The following is a 15,450-nucleotide window of genomic DNA, read 5'->3' as shown; positions in this document are numbered from 1 at the left end:
ACCATTTTAGAAGTGTCATTTATTTCCTGTTTTGTCACAAAGTAAGAGTGTTTCCTCTATTTTTCCACTGATGCCCTTCTGAATTCATTTTTAAACATCTTTTAGAAATTGGAAAAGGTATTTGCCAAGTTTACAATTTAATCATTTTCATGGGTTGTAAGTTTAAACCACAACTGTTTTTTCTACATGATATTATTCTAATCCTAGCACATAGTTGAAAGGAAATTGTTAGATTTATCTATCCCCAGGATTCATGGAATATTAATGCATTGGATTTGTCCTCTGTGGTTTTTCTTAAGTTTGTAGGAAAAGCAATGTGAATTTTAATTGGATCACATCATGTAGGAGATACAAAAGTTTTTTAACATTTCATGCTATTCGGTAGAGTTTATGCTTGTTTTGCTGGTGATAACATCTAAAATTGCTTTTGGAAGCATAAATGCAAAATAAAAATCTCTCACTTGATTTTTAAAACTCACCCTACAAAAGACTACAGTTTATCTTCTGGAATCTGAAGATGAGAAAAAATGTCGCCCCAAATTGAAGCTAAACCATAACACATAAAACTTGATTTTGTAGTCCAGATATTCCTTCTCTCCTTTGCCACACACATATCCCTAATTGTATTAGCTGAGGATCTCCAAAAAAAACAAGTAATAATTATATATATAGTGTGTATATATATATACACACTAAGTCATTTTAGTCGTGTCTGACTCTTTGTGACCCTCTGGACTGTAGCCCGTCAGGCTCTTCTGTCCATGGGATTCTCCAGGCAAGAATACTGGAATGGGGTGCTGTGCCCTCCTCCAGGGGGTCTTCCGGACCCAGGGATTGAACCTGGATCTCTTATGTCTCTTATATTGGCAGGCAGGTTCTTTACCACTAGTGCCAGCTGGGAAGCCTATACATACATTACACATATTCATAGAGGGTAGGGCAGTGCTCATGGGATTATGGAGTCTAAGAAGTCCCAAGATCTGCAGTTGGCAGTCTGGAGACCTAGGAGATCCAACGAACCCAGAAGCACTGAAGGCTGAAGGAGATGTCCCAGCTAAAAGACAGTCAAGCAGAAAGAATGAATTTTTTCTTATTCTGCTTTTTGTTCTATTCCAGCCTTCAACAGATTGGATGAGGCCCACTGACATTGGGGAGGGCAATCTGCTTTCATTCAGTGAATATGTTTAGGCCAATATCTGTGCACCCTATGGCCCAGTCAAGTTGACATTTAAAATTAACAATTCTACTGATCAAATCATGGTAGGATATTGTTGTCAAAGGTTGTCAGAGAGCTTGGAAGCTACCTTGATATCTAGTCTCAGAAGAGCTCTAATGAAAGACAACTCATGTAAAAAACTATAGCATCTATCATTTCTATAGTTTAGCATACTTACCTCCTGCTGTCCTCTGATTCCTTGGAAAATACTTTCTGCACTCTATCTGCTTCTGATGGGATATCAGTTATGCTTTAGTAATGGTCAGCCTCAGTACTCCATTCTCCTGGGCACACTGAGTATAAACAGAAGCCTATTTTGAGAACAGGACCAAGGAGAGTCTTGCCTGGGATAGACACACATGTATAGAGAAAAATGTTGCTTTCTTTCTACTGGCTCTCAAACCAGGATGGTGTGAAGCTGTGGTTGCAAGTAGCCATCTTCTCTGGTCACATGGAAGAAACTGTAACAAAAAGTAAAGAGACTCTCATGCAGAGATAAGAAGAGACAAACAGAAACATGACATGGAGGGGAAGACAAACTATTCTGTCTGTCGTCCCCTCTTCTTGCAAGAGGAGATTTGAAACTCTGGGTACACTTGGGCCTGAAGGCATCATTCCTGGACTTTTTTGTTAAGTGAGCTAATAATTTTTTTGTTTAAGTTCATTTGAATTGTGATCAAGAGAACCCTGATGAATATAAACTCTGCTTCTATGCTTCTATAAAAAATTCTTTATATTGATGCTGATACCCACATCCTGAGGATCGTCTGTCATTTAGTAGATTGCCCTTGTTGACCCAGCATACAGCTTTGGGTGGTGAGAACTGAGAGCCACAGGAGAGCATTATGATACTTGATCTTCCAGCAGAATTGGTCTTGGAGAACAGTGGAATGGCATTGCCACAGCCCAGTTACCCCCTCCCAATAATAAGTCAACAAGCAACAAGACCATAGGAAGGTTGCCTGTAACTAACACGATTTGAACTGCCGACATTTAAAGGCTGTAAGCCAATGGATAAACCATTCATACTTCAGGAGGAATGATACCGAATCATTTCATACAAGGTAGCAGTTTTAGGACACAAATACTAACTAGATTTCTAGTAAGACTCCTCGCTACAAGAGGTCTAAAAGAGCATCACAGTGCCCCTGCTAAGTGTGATGAAAGATAAAATGCAAAAGGTGATTAGAGGCAAACAAACTTGAAGGCACTGTTGAGATCCTTTATGAACTCAGACCTCCACCAACATCTGAGATATAAATCAACATCTGATTCCATAGCTATATGCTATTCCAGGGCTGAGACTACATGTTTTGTAAGCAAAGGTGTTACAATAGTTCTTTTGCTAATTAAAAGTATTTTGTTAAAAAGAGGTTTCAAAAGGCACAGGATGTCATCTGGGTCCCACGGATGGGTCACCGCCTCCTGCCTTCTGTCCCCCACCCCACATACCCTGCATCACAGCATAGCCTTTCATTAGAGCACACATTCCTCAGTGTCCCAATTATAACATCAGCCACACAGCACAGTGTTCTGCAAATGGTGGGCTGGTTGGATTGTGTTGTCAGCAATTTAATATAAGAAAATACATAGAAATGGCTGTATAATCTGGAGGAGGGAGTCACTCTCTTTTGTTATAGTATAAAAACTGAAAAAATATTCTCAAGATAGATATTAAAAAGGAAAACGAGGAACCTCACTTCTTGGAATGACCATCTTCCCATTACAGATTTTGCTCTCTTATCCTTTTCAAACTTATTCCATATCTTTGCCCAAAAGGTCCCTGTGTAGTCAGACTAAGGAAGTCAAAGCTTGTCCATCTTCTAGAGAATCCTAGTCAGTAAATATAATGACATAAAAGTCATCATTAAAAGTCAGATTTGGGTCAACATTTTTTTTTCCCCATGACTCATATATTTTCTCGGATGCTCCGGATCCACAGAATAACCCCAAATACTACATCTCTCAGTCATGGCGTATGAATGGTACTAGCACAATTAGCAATCATCAACCCACGCTCAATTCATTCATTACAGCTGAACTCCCTATACAGATAGATGTTACGCTGAACAATGGCTTCACATATTCCATCAGCTCTTCCACAGCACAGAGCTCTGGCAATTCACTCCCTCCAATGAGGTCCTCAGTGCAACACAGATAGTCTACCAGACTAGGACTCTGAAGGAATGCTTCCTCACGGATTCACTGTAAGTGATTTGAGAAGAGGTTCCTTCTGAAAATGGGAAGATACATCTCCAAAAGAATTCACTTCCCTTTCTGTAAACCTCAGGATTTTCATGTGGAAATAATCCATACAGATTTAATGTCCTCAGCATTTATTCATGTCTGTGGATTTCCTTCCAACACCCACACACATTTCCCACATCCTGCTTCTCTGGAAAAGCAGAATATTCTAGGTCTGCTCAGAGTGGAGCATAATGGAGTAATTGTTTCACGGTTTCCATCAGTTCAGTTCAGTTCAGTTGCTCAGTTGTGTCTGACTCTTTGTGACCCCATGAACTGCAGCATTCCAGGCCTCCCTGTCCATCATCAACTCCCGGAGTTTACTCAAACTCATGTCCATTGAGTCGGTGATGCCATCCAGCCATCTCATCCTCTGTCGTCCCCTTCTCCTCCTGCCCTCAATCTTTCCCAGCATCAGGGTCCTTTCCAATGAGTCAGCTCTTCGCATCAGGTGGCCAAAGTACTGGCATTTCAGTTTCAACATCAGTCCTTCCAATGAACACCCAGGACTGATCTCCTTTAGGATGGACTGGTTGGATTTCCTTGCAAGGGACTCTCAAGAGTCTTCTCCAACACCACAGTTCAAAAGCATCAATTCTTTGGTGTTCAGCTTTCTTTATAGTCCAACTCTCACATCCATATATGACTACTGGAAAAACCATAGCCTTGACTAGATGGACATTTGTTGGCAAAGTAATGTCTCTGTTTTTGAATATGCTATCTAGGTTGGTCATAACTTTCCTTCCAAGGAGCAAGTGTCTTTTAATTTCATGGCTGCAATCACCATCTGCAGTGATTTTGGAGCCCAAAAAAAATACAGTCAGTCACTGTTTCCCCATCTATTTGCCATGAAGTGATGGGACCAGATGCCATGATCTTAGTTTTCTGAATGTTGACCTTTAAGCCAACTTTTTCACTCTCCACTTTCACTTTCATCAAGAGGCTCTTTAGTTCTTCTTCACTTTCTGCCACTCAGGATGTACTCTGCATATAAATTAAATAAGCAGGGTGACAATATACAGCTTCAACGTACTCGTTTTCCTATTTGGAACCAGTCTGTTGTTCCATGTCCAATTCTAACTGTTGCTTCCTGACCTGCATACAGGTTTCTCAAGAGGCAGGTCAGGTGGTCCGGTATTCCCATCTCTTTCAGAATTGTCCACAGTTTATTGTGATCCACACAGTCAAAGGCTTTGGAATAGTCAATAAAGCAGAAATAGATGTTTTTTTCTGGAGCTCTCTTGCTTTTTCGAAGATCCAGCAGATGTTGGCAATTTGATCCCTGGTTCCTCTGCCTTTTCTAAAACCAGCTTGAATATCTGGAAGTTCATGGTTCACGTGTTGCTGAAGCCTGGTTTGGAGAATTTTGAGCATTACTTTACTAGCGTGTGAGATGAGTGCAATTGTGTGGTAGTTTGAGCATCTTTGGCATTGCCTTTCTTTGGGATTGGAATGAAAACTGACCTTTTCCAGTCCTTTGGCCACTGCTGAGTTTTCCAAATTTGCTGGCATATTGAGTGCAGCACTTTCACAGCATCGTCTTTCAGGATTTGAAATAGCTCAACTGGAATTCCATCACTTCCACTAGCTTTGTTCATAGTGATGCTTCCTAAGGCCAACTTGACTTCACATTCCAGGATGTCTGGCTCTAGGTCAGTGATCACACCATCGTGATTATCTGGGTTGTGAAGATCTTTATTGTACACTTCTTCTGTGTATTCTTGCCACCTCTTCTTAATATCTTCTGCTTCTGTTAGGTCCCTACCATTTCTGTCTTTTATTGAGCCCATCTTTGCATGAAATGTTCCCTTGGTATCTCTAATTTTCTTGAAGAGATCTCTAGTCTTTTTTCCTCTATGTCTTTGCATTCATCCCTGAGGAAGGCTTTCTTATCTCTCCTTGCTATTCTTTGGAACTCTGCATTTAAATGGGTATATCTTTCCTTTTCTCCTTTGCTTTTTGCTTTTCTTCTTTTCACAGCTATTTGTAAGGCCTCCTCAGACAGCCATTTTGCTTTTTTGCATTTCTTTTTCTTGGGGATGGTCTTGCTCCCTGTATCCTTACAATGTCATGAACCTCCATTTATAGTTCTTCAGGCACTCTGTCTATCAGATCTAGCCCCTTAAATCTATTTCTCACTTCCACTGTATAGTCATAAGGGATTTGATTTATGTCATAGCTGAATGGTCTAGTGGTTTTCTCCACTGTCTTCAATTTCAGTCTGAATTTGGCAATAAGGAGTTCATGATCTGAGCCACAGTCAGCTCCCGGTCTGGTTTTTGCTGACTGTATAGAGCTTCTCCATTTTTGGCTGCAAAAAATATAATCAATCTGATATCGGTGTCGACCATCTGATGGTGATATCCAGTTCCTATAGACTCTGCTTTCCAGTGGGCCCTCCAGCCCACTCTGCCCTTCCACCAAGTGGTGGCTTGCACTCTCTTGTAGTCCAATTGGACTCAGGTTCTTCCTCCCTTCCTCTCATATGGCTGGGTGCCTAGACCCTGACCCCTGCCACTTCTGTTTCCTCTTTCTCTTTTCTTATATGAATACCTTCCCATTGTTCCTTATGCTTTATGTCCTTTTTTTTTTTTAAAATTTATTGTGTTTTTTGGCTGTGCTGGGGCATCGTTGCTGCATGGGCTTTTCTCCAGTTGCAGTGAGTGGGGACTGCTCCCTGTTGCAGTGTGTGGGCTTCTCAATGCCGTAGCTTCTCTTGTTGTGGAACATGGACTTTAGGGCACACAGGCTTCAGTAGTTGTGGCTCCCAGACCTTAGAGTATGGGGCTCAGCAGTTGTGGCACACAAGCTTAGTTGCTCCTCGGCATGTGGAATCTTCCAGAACCAGGAATCGAACCCATGACTCCTATATTGGCAGGCAGACTGTTTACCATTGAGCCACCAGGGAAGCCCCTGTTTTGATCATCTGCCAGTTCATCACACATGGTTGAATTCTAATCCTCTCCAGAGTTAAACTAATAAATGTGTTCTCTCTTTTACCACAGAAGATAAATTATTTTTGCCTTGACATCAAATGCCTTAAATAGCTACTTCAGAAACCCAAAGGGATAAAAGTAAGAACCTAAGCCAAGAAAACCCACCAAAACCACTCCCCACCAAAACAACCCAGAAACACTGTTACAAAGGGTCAAAATGTTGTCTCTCTCCTACTGAAACTTATTTTTCTATTTTCTCATATATTTGAATCTGATTTTTTCCCCTCAAGAGGTGGGCGAGCTTTCTACACTTTGAATTTACTTCTAAAGTATTAAAGTCAATATTACCAAACATTTTAAGGCTTGCTTTATAAACATTACTGAATTTAGTATACACATATGATTCAAAAGTACTTAAGTAGACCCCAGATAAATATTCATTTATTCAACAAAATATGCCCTTACACCAGAGGAAGGGATACTGACAAAAGGCCAGCAATTTTTGAATATTCTATGGGAAATGGATGCTATGGTGCAAGAAGGGATATGTATAAGACAGAAAGCTGGAATGGTATAAGTATGGAGTGGCATGGTCTAGATATAATGGTGGTGGAGGACAAGAGGAGAGGGATTTGAGAGTGGGTGTAAAATCAACAGCCTATGTTGATGGACAGGATCTTGGGTTTGGGCAGGATATAATTTCAAAAGTGTGAGGTGTCAAGGAACTGGAAGTTTCTGGATGTGTTAACTGGATGGTGAAAGTACTGTTCCTGAAATTAGGAAAGGGTGGAAGAGAGCATTTAGGGGAAGTAGGTTAGGAGTTTGGTTTTAGACAGGTTGAGTTTGAGATTCAGCCTCAATTCATCCCAAAGGAGATATCAGACAGGCAGTTGGATGGATGTACACGTCTGGAAGTCAGTTGAGTGGTCTGTGCTGGAAATACAAATGTGGAAGTTGCCACTGTGTGGTTGTTAAGACCATGAAAATAGATGTGGCCATCTGGAGTGGAGTTGTAGAATGACAAGAGTCCCTGGGAAAGTGCTTCTGGAAGGAGAAACTATCAAAAGGGATGAAGAAGCTAGGGCCACACAGCTAGAAGGCATTGGGGGAGATTGCAATAAAACAGATAATAAAACAGATGCTCTAAATATAAAAGCAATGCAAATATGGCTAATGATACTACAAAGTCACATAAAAGCTCTTTGTACTTATGGACATGGACTTAAAAGCTGTTTCTGTGCCTAGGTGATTGAAGTTACAGGAAACTGGAAGGGAGGTATGGAGAGCAGAGTGGTTGACATTATCCCAGTGCTTTAGAGACCTCACTGTATTTAACCCTCACAGTAACTCTAACGAATGAGGATGCTAACATTCAGGGAGGTAGACTAGAGGACTCACCCAAGTTCACACAGTGCTGGGAGGCAGCAAGAGCTAGAACTCAACACCCAAGGTTAGCGAGAACGGACTGAATTTTGTTGTCGATAATATTTTCCTTAAAAATGAATGATGAAAATACTCTTTTTAAAAGTGGCCTCAATAAATTTGCAAGTCACCTCCGAAATAATCAAAATAAAGAAATAACACATGATCATCTTCAGTTAAAGACATATTTTACTGATGTATGAACTATTTTGAAGGGCCGTTATAAAAACACCTGGGCTTCCCTGGTGGCTCAGAGGGTAAAGCGTCTGCCTGCAATGCAGGAGACCTGGGTTTGATCCCTGGGTCAGGAAGATCCCCTGGAGAAGGGAATGGCAACCCATTCCAGTACTCTTGCCTGGAAAATCCCATGGACAGAGAAGCCTGGTTGACAACAGTCCATGGGATCACTGAGTCAGACACGACTGAGCAACTTCACTTCACTATAAAAACACCTATACCCTTCCACGTGGTCGCCCTGCTTCCACTTTGCAGAGCCGTCACTTTGAACGCTTTCAGCTGTATGATTGCTCTTGGTTATGCTGTTGTATTTATTTTCATATTTCTAAATGATATGTGGGTGGATACAGCCCAGTTACAGATGCTCATTGCCCCTCTCTTCCTAACCAATACAATTATATCATGATTTTATAGAAAACCATGTTATATATCACCATAACTTAGTATTTACTGTTCATTAGAGACAGATGTAACATATTTATATTTTCTCTTCAGTTAATAACTGCCTCATTTAACTTGCATGCTTTTTAAGAAACCAATTCCTTTTTTAAGTCTTTATTGGATTTGTTACAGTATTGCTTCTGTCTTTACGTTTTGGTGTTTTGGCCCCAAGGCATGAGGGATCTTAGTTCCCAGACCAGGGATTAAACTTGCACCCCCCTGAATTGGAAGGCAAGCTGTCAACCACTGGACCATCAGGGAGGTGCCTTAATACACCCATGCTTAATTTCCCAGCCTAATTACCTCCTTGGTGTTGCTGTAAGCCAATGACTCGTTGTTTCAAAACACTGAAGCTTTTCAGCTAAGTCCTGTTCCCCAGCACTTTCATGCCTTGTTATGTTTTTATTCTCCTCTATTCACCTTCTGTCTCCTAGGTTTTCCTGGAGGGGTGCTCTTCTCTTAGGCTCTCACTGCATCCTCTTTCAAATGGAATCTATTATCAGAGGATGGAAAGCAATCTGATACCTGTCCAGAGTCATTGACACTTTGAGCACTGGTTCCCTCAGCTGTGAAATGTAAGACTTGTTTCCTGCAGCAGGCAGGTGAATAAAGGACAGAGGGATCCTATTTGCACCTTGAAATCAGTCTAAGAGGCCATCGTGTGTCACCGTGGGTGTTGGAGTGTTGCCTTGTCACTCTCATAAGCACTGGCATCTTGATTTAAGACAATAACTTAACTTTCCACAAGGACCTTCCCTCCAAAAGACGGGTACCAGAGTCATTCCTAGCTACCGAAATATTCAAGTGAAACTGACTTCAAAACCATCTGTAAACTCTATATATTATGAATCTTTTATTAAACCAAATCATTCCTTAAAATGTAATTTATGTTCAGTAAGTTGTTTTTCCTAGTTGTTTAAAGCACATTATTAAATATTTTATAAGCGACTGCTGTCACTATGTCAGAAATATAACATCAGGGGATTTTACATTCATCCTTAGGAAAATCATTACACAGTAAGTTTTGGAGCCAAGCAAACTGGTTTACAGTCACTATTCATTCATCTTTGAAAGGACCGTTGTGACTTTAGAAAAATCAAGCAATTTTAACTACGTAAACTGAAAAGATGTGTTTAGATTGGATTTCAATTGGATTGTTCAATCTAATTGTCAATCACTCTAATAGAGATCTAGGCCGGACTTTATAAGGGAGCACATTGTCTTGATCTAAAGACAGTGACAATCTCTGGCTAAGGATGGCACACAGGCCACAGAAGAGTAGGTGGATAAAGACTAAGTTGTCAGATCTCTTCTGATCAAATTCTACTGACAGAAATTCCCTGGCCTACCCGTAGGCTAGGTCAGTTACTCTCACACTGAGGTCCCAGCCCTGGCAGCATCAGAATCTCTTAAGAATTTGGTGGGAAAGTTCTGAGGCCCCACTGGAGACCTCCTAAGTCAGAAATTCTGTGAGCAGGGCCTGGAGCCTTCATTCTCAAATTTTAGTACATGGCATCATCTGGACACCCGTTGCAGGGATTGACCCTAATGCAATAGTTCCAAGGCGACACTGGAGCTGCTGGGTCTGGGGACCACACTTTTTGAACTGATGTCCTAGACAAACCAAATACCATATGAATTAAATGGGTTACTAAATGCAAGATGACTCTCTTTGTCCCATGAGTTTGTCAGGGGAACTTATCTGATTTCCTTTGGATGTGTGCGCACTTAGGGAAGAAAAGGGGAGAGTCAATCCTGGAACACACACTTATATGACACCTACTCTGTGGCAAGCACGAGACAGACAAGGACCATATCCTGGAGTTCACACACCAGCAGGGGACAACGACTATATATATATATATATATATATACACACATACAAACAATACAACAATACATTTCTTTTACTTTTCATTTTATATTGGAGTATGGCTGATTAACAATGTTGTGACAGTTTCAGGTGTACACTGCAGGGACTCAGTCATACGTATACATGGATCCATTCTCCCCCAAACTCCCCTCCCATCCAGGCTGCCACTAACATTGAACAGGCTTCCCTGTGCTATACAGCAGGTCCTTGTTGGTTATCCAGTTAAAATACAGCAGTGTGTACATGGCCATCCCAAACTCCCTAACTATCCCTTCTCCCCATTCTTTCCCCCATGGCAACCATAAGTTTGTAAAACAATACATTTTAGTTATGGCTATTTTACAAGCTTCAGGGTGTCAAAATGAATAAGTGTTGTGCTAATGCGGTGTCTAAGAGGGGAGCCTGGCCATCTGGAGAACAGACTTATAAGCATGACTGTGGTGAGGAGGAAGGAGAGGGTGGGAAGTGTGGAGAGAGCCACATGGAAACACACATCATCATATGTAGAACAGATAGCAAATGGGAATTTGCTGTATGACTCAGGGAACTCAAACAGTGGCTCAGTAGCAACCTAGAGGGGTGAGATGGGGAGGGAAGTGGGAGAGTAAACTATGACTGATTCCTGTTGGTGTTCGGTAGAAACCATCACATAATGTTTTATTGTACAGTTCCTTAGGATAGAATTGCCACATGGATCTCACAAGATAAAAATCAAAGCATTAGCAGAACTCGACAAGACAAGACTCTACACATGGCCATCACCAGATGGTCAACACCAAAATCAGATTGATTATATTCTTTGCAGTCAAAGATGGAGAAGCTCTATACAGTCAACAAAAACAAGACCAGGAGCTGACTGTGGCTCAGATCATGAACTGCTTATTGCCAAATTCAGACTTAAACTGAAGAAAGTAGGGAAAACCACTGGACCATTCAGGTATGACCTAGATCAAATCCCTTATGATTATACAGTGGAGGTGACAAATAGATTTAAGGGACCAGATCTGATAGAGTGCCTGATGAACTATGGACGGAGGTTTGTGACATTGTACAGGGGACAGGGATCAAGACCATCCCCATGGAAAAGAAATGCAAAAAAGCAAAATGGCTGTCTGAGGAGGCCTTACAAATAGCTGTGAAAGAAGAGAAGTGAAAAGCAAAGGAGAAAAGGAAAGATACAAGCATCTGAATGCAGAGTTCCAAAGAATAGCAAGAAGAGATAAGAAAAACTTCCTCAGTGATCAATGCAAAGAAACAGAGGAAAACAACAGAATGGGAAAGACTAGAGATCTCTTCAAGAAAATTAGAGATACCAACGGAACATTTCATGCAATGATGGACTCAATAAAGGACAGAAATGGTACAGACCTAACAGAAGCAGTAGATATTAAGAAGAGGTGGCAGGAATACACAGAAGAACTGTTCAAAAAAGATCTTCATGACCAAGATAATCATGATGGTGTGATCACTCACCTAGAGCCAGACATCCTGGAATGTGAAGTCAAGTGGGCCTTAGGAAGCATCACTACAAACAAAGCTACTGGAGGTGATGGAATTCCAGTTGACTTATTTCAAATCCTAAGAGATGATGCTGTGAAAGTGCTGCACTCAATATGCCAGCAAATTTGGAAAACTCAGCAGTGGCCACAGGACTGGAAAAGGTCCGTTTTCATTCCAATCCCCAAAAAAGGCAATGCCAAACAATGCTCAAACTACTTCACAATTGCACTCATCTCACACGCTAGTAAAGTAATGCTCAAAATTCTCCAAGCCAGGCTTCAGCAATACGTGAACCGTGAACTTCCAGATGTTCAAGCTGGTTCTAGAAAAGGCAGAGGAACCAGAGACTAAATTGCCAACATCCGCTGGATCATCAAAAAAGCAAGAGAATTCCAGAAAAACATCTATTTCTGGTTTATTGACTATGCCAACGCCTTTGACTGTGTGGATCACAATAAACTGTGGAAAATTCTGAAAGAGATGGGAATACCAGACCACCTGACCTGCCTCTTGAGAAACCTATATGCAGGTCAGGAAGCAACAGTTAGAATTGGACATGGAACAACAGACTGGTTCCAAATGGGAAAAGGAGTAGGTCAAGGCTATATTGTCACCCTGTCTATTTAACTTAAATGCAGAGTGCATCATGAGAAACGCTGAGCTGGAAGAAGCACAAGCTGGAATCAAGATTGCCAGGAGAAATATCAATAACCTCAGATATGCAGATGACACCACCCTTATGGCAGAAAGTGAAGAGGAACTAAAAAGCCTCTTGATGAAAGTGAAAGTGGAGAGTGAAAAAGTTGGCTTAAAGCTCAACAGTCAGAAAACGAATATCATGGCATCTGATCCCATCACTTCATGGGAAATAGATGGGGAAACAGTGTCAGACTTTATTTTTTGGGGCTCCAAAATCACTACAGATGGTGACTGCAGCCATGAAATTAAAAGACGCTTACTTCTTGGAAGGAAAGTTATGACCAACCTAGATAGCATATTAAAAAACAGAGACATTACTTTGCCAACAAAGGTCCACCTAGTCAAGGCTATGGTTTTTCCAGTGGTCATGTATAGATATGAGAGTTGGATTGTGAAGAAAGCTGAGCGCTGAAGAATTGATGCTTTTGAACTGTGGTGTTGGAGAAGACTCTTGAGAGTCCCTTGGACTGCAAGGATATCCAACCAGTCCATTCTGAAGGAGATCAGCCCTGGGATTTCTTTGGAAGGAATGATGCTAAAGCTGAAACTCCAGTACTTTGGCCACCTCATGCGAAGAGTTGACTCATTGGAAAAGACTCTGATGCTGGGAGGGATTGGGGGCAGGAGGAGAAGGGGATGACAGAGGATGAAATGGCTGGATGGCATCACTGACTCAATGGACATGAGTCTGAGTGAACTCCGGGAGTTGGTGATGGACAGGGAGGCCTGCTGCTGCTGCTGCTAAGTCGCTTCAGTTGTGTCCGAATCTGTGCGACCCCATGGACTGCAGCCCACCAGGCTCCTCTATCCATGGGATTCTCCAGGCAAGAGTACTGGAGTGGGGTGCCATTGCCTTCTCCGACAGGGAGGCCTGGTCTGCTGCAATTCATGGGTCACAAAGAGTCAGACACGACTGAGCAACTGAACTGAACTGAACTCTTCCCTGGAGGCTCTAAGAGAATCTGCATCCTCACCCTTCTCAGCTCCCAGAAGCTGTGCTCATCCTTGACTCACAGCTCCCTCCCTCTGGAGTCAACACCAACAACACTGTATCCTATGCGTGTGCCTTTCTTTAAGGTCTCATTGTCCTCTGACTCTCCTCTTTCTCCTCCTTCATCCACTCTTAAGGATCCTTCAGATTACACTGGGCCCACGTGGATAATCCAGGTTAATTAAGGTCAGTTGATCAGCAACTGTATTCTATCTGCACTTATACCCTTAAGTGCACACGAGTACACACACACACGCACACACGCACACACACACACACACACACACACACACACAAGTTCTGGAGGTTAAGAATGTTGTCCTTTAGTTGCTAAGTCATGTCAGACTCTTGCAGCTCCATGGACTCTAGCCCGCCAGGCTCCTCTGTCATTGGAATTCTCCAAGGCAAGAACACTGGAGTGGGTCGCCATTTCCTTCTCCAGGGGTCTTCCTGACCCAGGGATCTAACCCGCGTCTCCTGCATCATCAGGTAGATTCTTTACCAGGGAAGCCTGGAAGTGAGGATACTGTCATTTTGAATGAATGACATTTTGCTTACTACAGACGGCATGAACTTAGCAGAGGTAAAAGAACAGAAAGAACACTCTAAACACGTGTTGTTCCATAAACAACATATGCAGGTGGAGACCCAGGGCATGACAGGAGCATGGCATTTAAAAAGGTGAGCCAACTACAGTGGGATCTGAGTAAGAAAGTGAAGGAGAATATGGTGAAAGAGGAGGATGGCATTCAGGAGACAGGGTCGCCAGAAGACACATATTTGTAAACAAATAAATTATAATCGTAATTTTGACAGAGGAGATGAATGAAAACAAAAATAAGCCACAAATATATGCTGGGATCATATTAAAACGAACATCCTCCAAAACTTTTAAACAGGTAATGGGCAGACATACCCAACTCTCAAAGTGTACATTTCACTTCCTAATAATGATTTATCTATTGCTGGGAATACTTACAGTTAGACTGAGGTTTCCAAGATTTCTGCCAGAAATATCAATAGAAGAAAGGTCACTATGCTTGAAAGCTACATGATAGATGAAGAGCTTTTAGTAGGAGAAAGGAAAGTTTCCATGTTATTTTTCTTACCCAGGCAAACTACTTTTTATCTATTTGATATGATAATAATTTTTAAAGGATAATTTATCATTATGAGCAAACATTACACAGAAATTGCAATGCAGAAATATTTCCTCTCTGGCATCTAAAATGTTCTGAAAGACACCCAGGAAGATCACTGGTACATAAGATAACTTGTCTAGTTTGCCCTTGGGAAGACTCTAGAAGGGACTACTATTTGGGGTTTAAATGCAGTTCTCTGAGCTAGTGCAGAGGTTCTCAGACAGCCTGAAATTCCTGACATTACCTGAAAAGTTAATGTCCATGTAAGTCCATTTTCCAGGTCCATTGTTTTGAGAGAAGGAGATTGTGGCTTTAATCAAAGAATTCTCACTTTAAAAAGCATAAGCTTCTTCAGGCAGTAAAACTGTATGATAGTGAGCTAATTCCTAGGCAGACTGATAAGAAGTCTGGGGTCCCCCGAGGAGGAGAAAGGGGTCTGGGGCTCTAGAAGTGGAGATAGGGGTCTGGGATTCTCAAGGAGGAAGAAAGGACAAAATCTTTTTTTTTTTCCCCCCTCTACATTCCTTAGTCTTAGTCACATAAAACGTTTTTTCTTTAAACCCAGAACTGATGATTACACAACAAACAACTCAGTTTAAACTCTGTACTGCTGCTGCTGCTGCTAAGTCGCTTCAGTCGTGTCTGACTCTGTGCGACCCCATAGATGGCAGCCCACTAGGCTCCTCTGTCCCTGGGATTCTCCAGGCAAGAACACTGGAGTGGATTGCCATTTCCTTCTCCAATGCATG

General features: G+C 41.7%; 1 long non-coding RNA gene across 1 annotated transcript in view; it reads right to left on the bottom strand.

The window, feature by feature from the left end:
* Positions 1-819: 819 nt before the first annotated feature.
* The window catches only part of LOC123334642, a 29,117-nt gene continuing 14,486 nt past the window's right edge, over positions 820-15,450 (bottom strand). Inside the window, exon 3 of the long non-coding RNA XR_006552626.2 lies at positions 820-1,677. This is a non-coding gene — a long non-coding RNA (uncharacterized LOC123334642). The remainder of the gene's footprint in view (positions 1,678-15,450) is intronic.

This window comes from Bubalus bubalis, chromosome 8, assembly GCF_019923935.1.
Source record: "Bubalus bubalis isolate 160015118507 breed Murrah chromosome 8, NDDB_SH_1, whole genome shotgun sequence".
NCBI classification, from domain to species: Eukaryota; Metazoa; Chordata; class Mammalia; order Artiodactyla; family Bovidae; genus Bubalus; species Bubalus bubalis.
The sequence above is the reverse complement of the archived record's forward strand: the minus strand, read 5'-3'. Positions and strand labels throughout refer to the sequence as shown.